The following is a 10000-nucleotide window of genomic DNA, read 5'->3' on the forward strand; positions in this document are numbered from 1 at the left end:
CCGAGCCTCCTGCGTGGGAAGAGTCTTTCTAGGCCCTGACCCACGGGAAGCGTGTAGCTTCCCCCATCCCGGACATTTCACGTCGTCACACTACCGGTATTGACTAATAGACTGATTGCTGATAATCATTAGCCACACACTGGGGGAAACGGCCGACAGGGGCGGCAACATAGTGGAGCCGCAGTGTCACTAATGTACAGAGATAGAACAGTTTCGACTGGAACCAGAGTAACCGTATACACGGCACTGATTAGTAATAGATGCAGAGCCATCAGAATACAGATAATATATACAACCGTCCCTATACATGCTGAAAGACTCTGCACACAATGAGAACCACACGTCAGCCAGACACTATCACACACTACTCTCTGCCTCTAACAGGCACACACACAATATCTAACCACCAGCATGGAAGAACATCCGGTGCATCCTCTCCGCCACATTACACAATCCACACTATCATAACCAGACCGGGAGGTCCACCCAGAAAACAGAATATCCCACCCTTCCGACATCCGCCATTGCTCAGCTAAGCCACGAACACCCACACATGTCCTACACAGGGGTGCACCCAACATCACAATACTGCCTCCTGTCACAGTACACAAACAATGGCAGGAATGAAAGACACAGATCTGCCACAACCTTGGAATCGGAGCGCCGCCTGTCATGAGCCACAAGTGCATCCTGACGTGACAAATCGGATGATCCCGCAGGCATGCACTTACGATAATCACTATCAACGAACCTGCCGCCCCCTCCCCCCCCAAAATACACCTTTCCCTACAACGTGTACCTTAACCTAAGCTATATTGTACCTTAACCTAAGCGATATTGTACCTTAACCTAAGGTATATCGTACCTTAACCTAACCTACATTGCGCCTTCACCTAACCTACGTTGTACCTTAACCTAACCTACGTTGTACCTTAACCTAACCTACGTTGTACCTTAACCTAACCTACGTTGTACCTTAACCTAACCTACGTTGTACCTTAACCTAACCTACGTTGTACCTTAACCGAACCTACGTTGTACCTTAACCTAACCTACGTTGTACCTTAACCTAACCTACGTTGTACCTTAACCTAACCTACGTTGTGCCTTAACCTAACCTACGTTGTGCCTTAACCTAACCTACGTTGTGCCTTAACCTAACCTACGTTGTGCCTTAACCTAACCTACGTTGTGCCTTAACCTAACCTACGTTGTGCCTTAACCTAACCTACGTTGTGCCTTAACCTAACCTATGTTGTGCCTTAACCTAACCTATGTTGTGCCTTAACCTAACCTATGTTGTGCCTTAACCTAACCTATGTTGTGCCTTAACCTAACCTATGTTGTGCCTTAACCTAACCTATGTTGTGCCTTAACCTAACCTATGTTGTGCCTTAACCTAACCTATGTTGTGCCTTAACCTAACCTATGTTGTGCCTTAACCTAACCTATGTTGTGCCTTAACCTAACCTATGTTGTGCCTTAACCTAACCTATGTTGTGCCTTAACCTAACCTACGTTGTGCCTTAACCTAACCTACGTTGTGCCTTAACCTAACCTACGTTGTGCCTTAACCTAACCTACGTTGTGCCTTAACCTAACCTACGTTGTGCCTTAACCTAACCTACGTTGTGCCTTAACCTAACCTACGTTGTGCCTTAACCTAACCTACGTTGTGCCTTAACCTAACCTACGTTGTGCCTTAACCTAACCTACGTTGTGCCTTAACCTAACCTACGTTGTGCCTTAACCTAACCTACGTTGTGCCTTAACCTAACCTACGTTGTGCCTTAACCTAACCTACGTTGTGCCTTAACCTAACCTATGTTGTGCCTTAACCTAACCTATGTTGTGCCTTAACCTAACCTATGTTGTGCCTTAACCTAACCTATGTTGTGCCTTAACCTAACCTATGTTGTGCCTTAACCTAACCTATGTTGTGCCTTAACCTAACCTATGTTGTGCCTTAACCTAACCTATGTTGTGCCTTAACCTAACCTATGTTGTGCCTTAACCTAACCTATGTTGTGCCTTAACCTAACCTATGTTGTGCCTTAACCTAACCTACGTTGTGCCTTAACCTAACCTACGTTGTGCCTTAACCTAACCCATATTGTACCTTAACCTAACCCATATTGTACCTTAACCTAACCCATATTGTACCTTAACCTAACCCATATTGTACCTTAACCTAACCCATATTGTACCTTAACGTAACCTAATTTGTGCCTTAACGTAACCTAATTTGTGCCTTAACGTAACCTAATTTGTGCCTTAACGTAACCTAATTTGTGCCTTAACGTAACCTAATTTGTGCCTTAACGTAACCTAATTTGTGCCTTAACGTAACCTAATTTGTGCCTTAACGTAACCTAATTTGTGCCTTAACGTAACCTAATTTGTGCCTTAACGTAACCTAATTTGTGCCTTAACGTAACCTAATTTGTGCCTTAACGTAACCTAATTTGTGCCTTAACGTAACCTAATTTGTGCCTTAACGTAACCTAATTTGTGCCTTAACGTAACCTAATTTGTGCCTTAACGTAACCTAATTTGTGCCTTAACGTAACCTAATTTGTGCCTTAACGTAACCTAATTTGTGCCTTAACGTAACCCATGTTGTGCCTTAACGTAACCCATGTTGTGCCTTAACGTAACCCAATTTGTGCCTTAACGTAACCCATGTTGTGCCTTAACCTAACCTATATTGTGCCTCAACCTAACCTATATTGCGCCTTAACCTGACGCACGTTGTCGCTGAACCTGCTCTGTAATTGTTATGCAACTCGTTAAATTAGTGTAGTGTTGCCTAACCGCAACCCTCGCAATATAGTTCGCTATTCGCACTGCCCGGTCCCCTGTGTATCGCGTCATGTTAAACACCTTGCAGGTGTTGCTGACTTTCCACATGCTCCTGCTATACACTGTAATGTGGATAGCAGCAGGACGTACATGCCCCCCCCCCTTCCCCCCTGCCTTCGCAAGCTGGTCGTTGAGAAGTTTGCATGTTCAATGCCCTTCGCATGCCGACGTACTCAGCCTACGTTGTGGTACGGCCTGTCACCTGTCCGCCGATGTACGCAAAACCCACAAACTGTACTGCACATTGGTCCGTATGTACTGAATGATACATCGTGGCACATGTGTGACCGTACGACGACTGCGCCTAGCAACGGCAGACCATACAGTCCAAATATTGTGCACGCAGCTACGTGTCGTCTCCCTATAAGAGCTGGATTGCAGTGTGGTACGCCATTCAGACGTGTGGGAGGAACGGACGCCCTGGATGGCGATCAGCATGAGCAGTCTGTTGATGTAGTGGAGCGTGTATTCGGACGTAGTCGTCTCTTCTCACACACCGTGATAGCATGTTGCACCGCGTTCCACATCTGCGACATCCTGCAGAGGCCGGCTGACAGTCGTTCGTGCAATGGACACCGCATACGTACGGGGGCTACCTTCCACGTGTTCTCGAGGCGTGCACATGTTGTTGCGTCTATGTGGGCAGACGTAGTGTGTTGTGACACCTGACACAGGCATGCAATACTCGTTGCAAATGGCGATGGACGTCTACGTTTGCTGGTGACGTTACGCAAATGAACAACAGGTAACCCGTTGTGGTGCGGTTGTTCTCGCTAGAGGTGAATCAGTGTTGGCGACGATCGGTCGAGCTATTAACCGGTTGTTTCAGGGATACCCACCATGCCCACGAACGTGAAAGGGGACCCACCATGCCCACGAACGCGAAAGGGGATCTGGGTGTGAGGCGATACGCGGCGGTGGCTGGGTGGGACCGTCCCCGGCCGGTGAGGGGGGGCCGCCCGGCGTGCTGGCAGCGCGGTGCGTGGGCGCACGCGCTACAGCCGGCTGGTGGGGGCGGCCAGTGGCAGGCGCGCCGGCCGACGGACGCGGCAGGCGGCGCAGCTGCGCGCCGGCGCCCCCTGCTCGCGGCGCCTTGCGGCCAAAGTAGGTCCTCGCGGGCCCGGTGCGAAGCGCGGTGGCCATCTGCAGTGTGCTGGTCCGATTGAGGACTGTGTGCGCTGAGGATGCGCCGCCGCCCGGCGCTCGGCGCCGCGACGCCGTCTGCTGCTCGGTCGCCCCAGCGGTTCTCGCAGGTGGTTTGTATCGCAGCTGTGCGGACGTGTTGGCGCGTGCGCTGTGCTGGGAGAGTTCGCTTCGGCACCCAAGTGGGGCTTTTGTCCTTCTGTGGCGCTGGCGTTGGAGCTGCCGGTCACCGTAGGTGGCGCGTGTTGTCTCCCGCCGGCAATGCCACGACAGCACGCTCCCGGGCCTCTGTCGGCAGCGGCAAGCTCAGTTGGGAGCACGGGTGGTCGCACCTAAAGCGTCTACTCGCCTAACTCCGGGCGATTGCGCCTCTCTCGAACCCGACCAAGTACTTAGGACGGCGCTGCGCGCCGCCGGGACCTGAGAGGGTTTCGAGGTGTGTTGTGCAGGGGAGCTCAGCCTCCTCCTGTTTGCAGAATAATTGAGCGGACGCTTGCGTGTTCGCGCGGGCCCCCGGGACACACTCCCGGGCGGCCGGCTGCTCAGCTCTAGTTGACGCAGCTCCCTGGTTGATCCTGCCAGTAGTCATATGCTTGTCTCAAAGATTAAGCCATGCATGTCTCAGTACAAGCCGCATTAAGGTGAAACCGCGAATGGCTCATTAAATCAGTTATGGTTCCTTAGATCGTACCCACGTTACTTGGATAACTGTGGTAATTCTAGAGCTAATACATGCAAACAGAGTCCCGACCAGAGATGGAAGGGACGCTTTTATTAGATCAAAACCAATCGGTCGGCTCGTCCGGTCCGTTTGCCTTGGTGACTCTGAATAACTTTGGGCTGATCGCACGGTCCTCGTACCGGCGACGCATCTTTCAAATGTCTGCCTTATCAACTGTCGATGGTAGGTTCTGCGCCTACCATGGTTGTAACGGGTAACGGGGAATCAGGGTTCGATTCCGGAGAGGGAGCCTGAGAAACGGCTACCACATCCAAGGAAGGCAGCAGGCGCGCAAATTACCCACTCCCGGCACGGGGAGGTAGTGACGAAAAATAACGATACGGGACTCATCCGAGGCCCCGTAATCGGAATGAGTACACTTTAAATCCTTTAACGAGTATCTATTGGAGGGCAAGTCTGGTGCCAGCAGCCGCGGTAATTCCAGCTCCAATAGCGTATATTAAAGTTGTTGCGGTTAAAAAGCTCGTAGTTGGATTTGTGTCCCACGCTGTTGGTTCACCGCCCGTCGGTGTTTAACTGGCATGTATCGTGGGACGTCCTGCCGGTGGGGCGAGCCGAAGGCGTGCGACCGCCTCGTGCGTGCTCGTGCGTCCCGAGGCGGACCCCGTTGAAATCCTACCAGGGTGCTCTTTATTGAGTGTCTCGGTGGGCCGGCACGTTTACTTTGAACAAATTAGAGTGCTTAAAGCAGGCAAGCCCGCCTGAATACTGTGTGCATGGAATAATGGAATAGGACCTCGGTTCTATTTTGTTGGTTTTCGGAACCCGAGGTAATGATTAATAGGGACAGGCGGGGGCATTCGTATTGCGACGTTAGAGGTGAAATTCTTGGATCGTCGCAAGACGAACAGAAGCGAAAGCATTTGCCAAGTATGTTTTCATTAATCAAGAACGAAAGTTAGAGGTTCGAAGGCGATCAGATACCGCCCTAGTTCTAACCATAAACGATGCCAGCCAGCGATCCGCCGCAGTTCCTCCGATGACTCGGCGGGCAGCCTCCGGGAAACCAAAGCTTTTGGGTTCCGGGGGAAGTATGGTTGCAAAGCTGAAACTTAAAGGAATTGACGGAAGGGCACCACCAGGAGTGGAGCCTGCGGCTTAATTTGACTCAACACGGGAAACCTCACCAGGCCCGGACACCGGAAGGATTGACAGATTGATAGCTCTTTCTTGATTCGGTGGGTGGTGGTGCATGGCCGTTCTTAGTTGGTGGAGCGATTTGTCTGGTTAATTCCGATAACGAACGAGACTCTAGCCTGCTAACTAGTCGCGTGACATCCTTCGTGCTGTCAGCGATTACTTTTCTTCTTAGAGGGACAGGCGGCTTCTAGCCGCACGAGATTGAGCAATAACAGGTCTGTGATGCCCTTAGATGTTCTGGGCCGCACGCGCGCTACACTGAAGGAATCAGCGTGTCTTCCTAGGCCGAAAGGTCGGGGTAACCCGCTGAACCTCCTTCGTGCTAGGGATTGGGGCTTGCAATTGTTCCCCATGAACGAGGAATTCCCAGTAAGCGCGAGTCATAAGCTCGCGTTGATTACGTCCCTGCCCTTTGTACACACCGCCCGTCGCTACTACCGATTGAATGATTTAGTGAGGTCTTCGGACTGGTACGCGGCATTGACTCTGTCGTTGCCGATGCTACCGGAAAGATGACCAAACTTGATCATTTAGAGGAAGTAAAAGTCGTAACAAGGTTTCCGTAGGTGAACCTGCGGAAGGATCATTACCGACTAGACTGCATGTCTTTCGATGTGCGTGTCGTGTCGCGCAACACGCAGCTACCTGTACGGCTCGCAGTAGCCGTGCGCCGCGTGCGGAACCACGCGTTCGTCTCAAAACTAACGGCAATGTTGTGTGGTACGAGCGCTGAAGCGCTGGAGCGGCTGGCCTGCGGCACCTGGCGCCTGGCGCCGGTTTTGAATGACTTTCGCCCGACTGCCTGTCCGCTCCGGTGTGGAGCCGTACGACGCCCATCGGCCGTGAGGCCGTTGGACACTGAACGCTGGAACAGGGCCGCCACACGCCTCAGTCCCGCCTATGCAACTGTCTCGAAAGAGATGGTGGAAACTATGAAAAGATCACCCAGGACGGTGGATCACTCGGCTCGTGGGTCGATGAAGAACGCAGCAAATTGCGCGTCGACATGTGAACTGCAGGACACATGAACATCGACGTTTCGAACGCACATTGCGGTCCATGGATTCCGTTCCCGGGCCACGTCTGGCTGAGGGTCGGCTACGTATACTGAAGCGCGCGGCGTTTGCCCCGCTTCGCAGACCTGGGAGTGTCGTGGCCGCCTGTGGGGCCGGCCGCGTCTCCTTAAACGTGCGATGCGCGCCCGTCGCCTGGCGGTTCGCATACCGGTACTTACTCGGTAGCGTGCACAGCCGGCTGGCGGTGTGGCGTGCGACACCTCGTACAACGACCTCAGAGCAGGCGAGACTACCCGCTGAATTTAAGCATATTACTAAGCGGAGGAAAAGAAACTAACAAGGATTCCCCCAGTAGCGGCGAGCGAACAGGGAAGAGTCCAGCACCGAACCCCGCAGGCTGCCGCCTGTCGTGGCATGTGGTGTTTGGGAGGGTCCACTACCCCGACGCCTCGCGCCGAGCCCAAGTCCAACTTGAATGAGGCCACGGCCCGTAGAGGGTGCCAGGCCCGTAGCGGCCGGTGCGAGCGTCGGCGGGACCTCTCCTTCGAGTCGGGTTGCTTGAGAGTGCAGCTCCAAGTGGGTGGTAAACTCCATCTGAGACTAAATATGACCACGAGACCGATAGCGAACAAGTACCGTGAGGGAAAGTTGAAAAGAACTTTGAAGAGAGAGTTCAAAAGTACGTGAAACCGTTCTGGGGTAAACGTGAGAAGTCCGAAAGGTCGAACGGGTGAGATTCACGCCCATCCGGCCACTGGCCTCCGCCCTCGGCAGATGGGGCCGGCCGCCCGCGCGGAGCAATTCGCGGCGGGGTCGTGTCCGGTTGCCTTTCCACTCGCCGCGGGGCGGGGCCGTTCCGGTGTGCGGTGGGCCGCACTTCTCCCCTAGTAGGACGTCGCGACCCGCTGGGTGCCGGCCTACGGCCCGGGTGCGCAGCCTGTCCTTCCGCGGGCCTCGGTTCGCGTCTGTTGGGCAGAGCCCCGGTGTCCTGGCTGGCTGCCCGGCGGTATATCTGGAGGAGTCGATTCGCCCCTTTGGGCGCTCGGGCTCCCAGCAAGCGCGCGCGGTTCTTCCCGGATGACGGACCTACCTGGCCCGGCCCCGGACCCGCGCCGCTGTTGGCTCGGGATGCTCTCGGGCGGAATAATCGCTCCCGTCAGCGGCGCTTCAGCTTTGGACAATTTCACGACCCGTCTTGAAACACGGACCAAGGAGTCTAACATGTGCGCGAGTCATTGGGCTGTACGAAACCTAAAGGCGTAATGAAAGTGAAGGTCTCGCCTTGCGCGGGCCGAGGGAGGATGGGGCTTCCCCGCCCTTCACGGGGCGGCGGCCTCCGCACTCCCGGGGCGTCTCGTCCTCATTGCGAGGTGAGGCGCACCTAGAGCGTACACGTTGGGACCCGAAAGATGGTGAACTATGCCTGGCCAGGACGAAGTCAGGGGAAACCCTGATGGAGGTCCGTAGCGATTCTGACGTGCAAATCGATCGTCGGAGCTGGGTATAGGGGCGAAAGACTAATCGAACCATCTAGTAGCTGGTTCCCTCCGAAGTTTCCCTCAGGATAGCTGGTGCTCGTACGAGTCTCATCCGGTAAAGCGAATGATTAGAGGCCTTGGGGCCGAAACGACCTCAACCTATTCTCAAACTTTAAATGGGTGAGATCTCCGGCTTGCTTGATATGCTGAAGCCGCGAGCAAACGACTCGGATCGGAGTGCCAAGTGGGCCACTTTTGGTAAGCAGAACTGGCGCTGTGGGATGAACCAAACGCCGAGTTAAGGCGCCCGAATCGACGCTCATGGGAAACCATGAAAGGCGTTGGTTGCTTAAGACAGCAGGACGGTGGCCATGGAAGTCGGAATCCGCTAAGGAGTGTGTAACAACTCACCTGCCGAAGCAACTAGCCCTGAAAATGGATGGCGCTGAAGCGTCGTGCCTATACTCGGCCGTCAGTCTGGCAGTCATGGCCGGTCCTTGCGGCCGGCCGCGAAGCCCTGACGAGTAGGAGGGTCGCGGCGGTGGGCGCAGAAGGGTCTGGGCGTGAGCCTGCCTGGAGCCGCCGTCGGTGCAGATCTTGGTGGTAGTAGCAAATACTCCAGCGAGGCCCTGGAGGGCTGACGCGGAGAAGGGTTTCGTGTGAACAGCCGTTGCACACGAGTCAGTCGATCCTAAGCCCTAGGAGAAATCCGATGTTGATGGGGGCCGTCATAGCATGATGCGCTTTGTGCTGGCCCCCGTTGGGCGAAAGGGAATCCGGTTCCTATTCCGGAACCCGGCAGCGGAACCGATACAAGTCGGGCCCCTCTTTTAGAGATGCTCGTCGGGGTAACCCAAAAGGACCCGGAGACGCCGTCGGGAGATCGGGGAAGAGTTTTCTTTTCTGCATGAGCGTTCGAGTTCCCTGGAATCCTCTAGCAGGGAGATAGGGTTTGGAACGCGAAGAGCACCGCAGTTGCGGCGGTGTCCCGATCTTCCCCTCGGACCTTGAAAATCCGGGAGAGGGCCACGTGGAGGTGTCGCGCCGGTTCGTACCCATATCCGCAGCAGGTCTCCAAGGTGAAGAGCCTCTAGTCGATAGAATAATGTAGGTAAGGGAAGTCGGCAAATTGGATCCGTAACTTCGGGATAAGGATTGGCTCTGAGGATCGGGGCGTGTCGGGCTTGGTCGGGAAGTGGGTCAGCGCTAACGTGCCGGGCCTGGGCGAGGTGAGTGCCGTAGGGGTGCCGGTAAGTGCGGGCGTTTAGCGCGGGCGTGGTCTGCTCTCGCCGTTGGTCGGCCTCGTGCTGGCCGGCGGTGCAGGATGCGCGCGCCTGCGCGGCGTTCGCGCCCCGGTGCTTCAACCTGCGTGCAGGATCCGAGCTCGGTCCCGTGCCTTGGCCTCCCACGGATCTTCCTTGCTGCGAGGCCGCGTCCGCCTTAGCGTGCTCCTCCGGGGGCGCGCGGGTGCGCGGATTCTCTTCGGCCGCCATTCAACGATCAACTCAGAACTGGCACGGACTGGGGGAATCCGACTGTCTAATTAAAACAAAGCATTGCGATGGCCCTAGCGGGTGTTGACGCCCTGTGATTTCCACTCCATTGGACTTCATTCGGGC

The 10000-nt window shown here is 54.6% G+C and overlaps 2 non-coding genes and 1 pseudogene across 2 annotated transcripts; all 3 read left to right on the plus strand.

The window, feature by feature from the left end:
- The first annotated feature begins 4567 nt into the window (after window positions 1–4567).
- Window positions 4568–6476, plus strand: LOC126452494 (small subunit ribosomal RNA). Its single transcript, XR_007584645.1, has one exon. It is a non-coding gene; the product is annotated as a small subunit ribosomal RNA (ribosomal RNA).
- A 353-nt stretch (window positions 6477–6829) lies between these two features.
- LOC126452502 (5.8S ribosomal RNA) lies at window positions 6830–6984 on the plus strand. The gene has a single exon (XR_007584649.1). It is a non-coding gene; the product is annotated as a 5.8S ribosomal RNA (ribosomal RNA).
- Window positions 6985–7172: 188 nt separating this feature from the next.
- LOC126452499 (large subunit ribosomal RNA) overlaps window positions 7173–10000 on the plus strand; it is a 4786-nt pseudogene continuing 1958 nt past the window's right edge.

This window comes from Schistocerca serialis, unplaced genomic scaffold (assembly GCF_023864345.2).
Source record: "Schistocerca serialis cubense isolate TAMUIC-IGC-003099 unplaced genomic scaffold, iqSchSeri2.2 HiC_scaffold_89, whole genome shotgun sequence".
Classification (NCBI taxonomy): Eukaryota; Metazoa; Arthropoda; class Insecta; order Orthoptera; family Acrididae; genus Schistocerca; species Schistocerca serialis.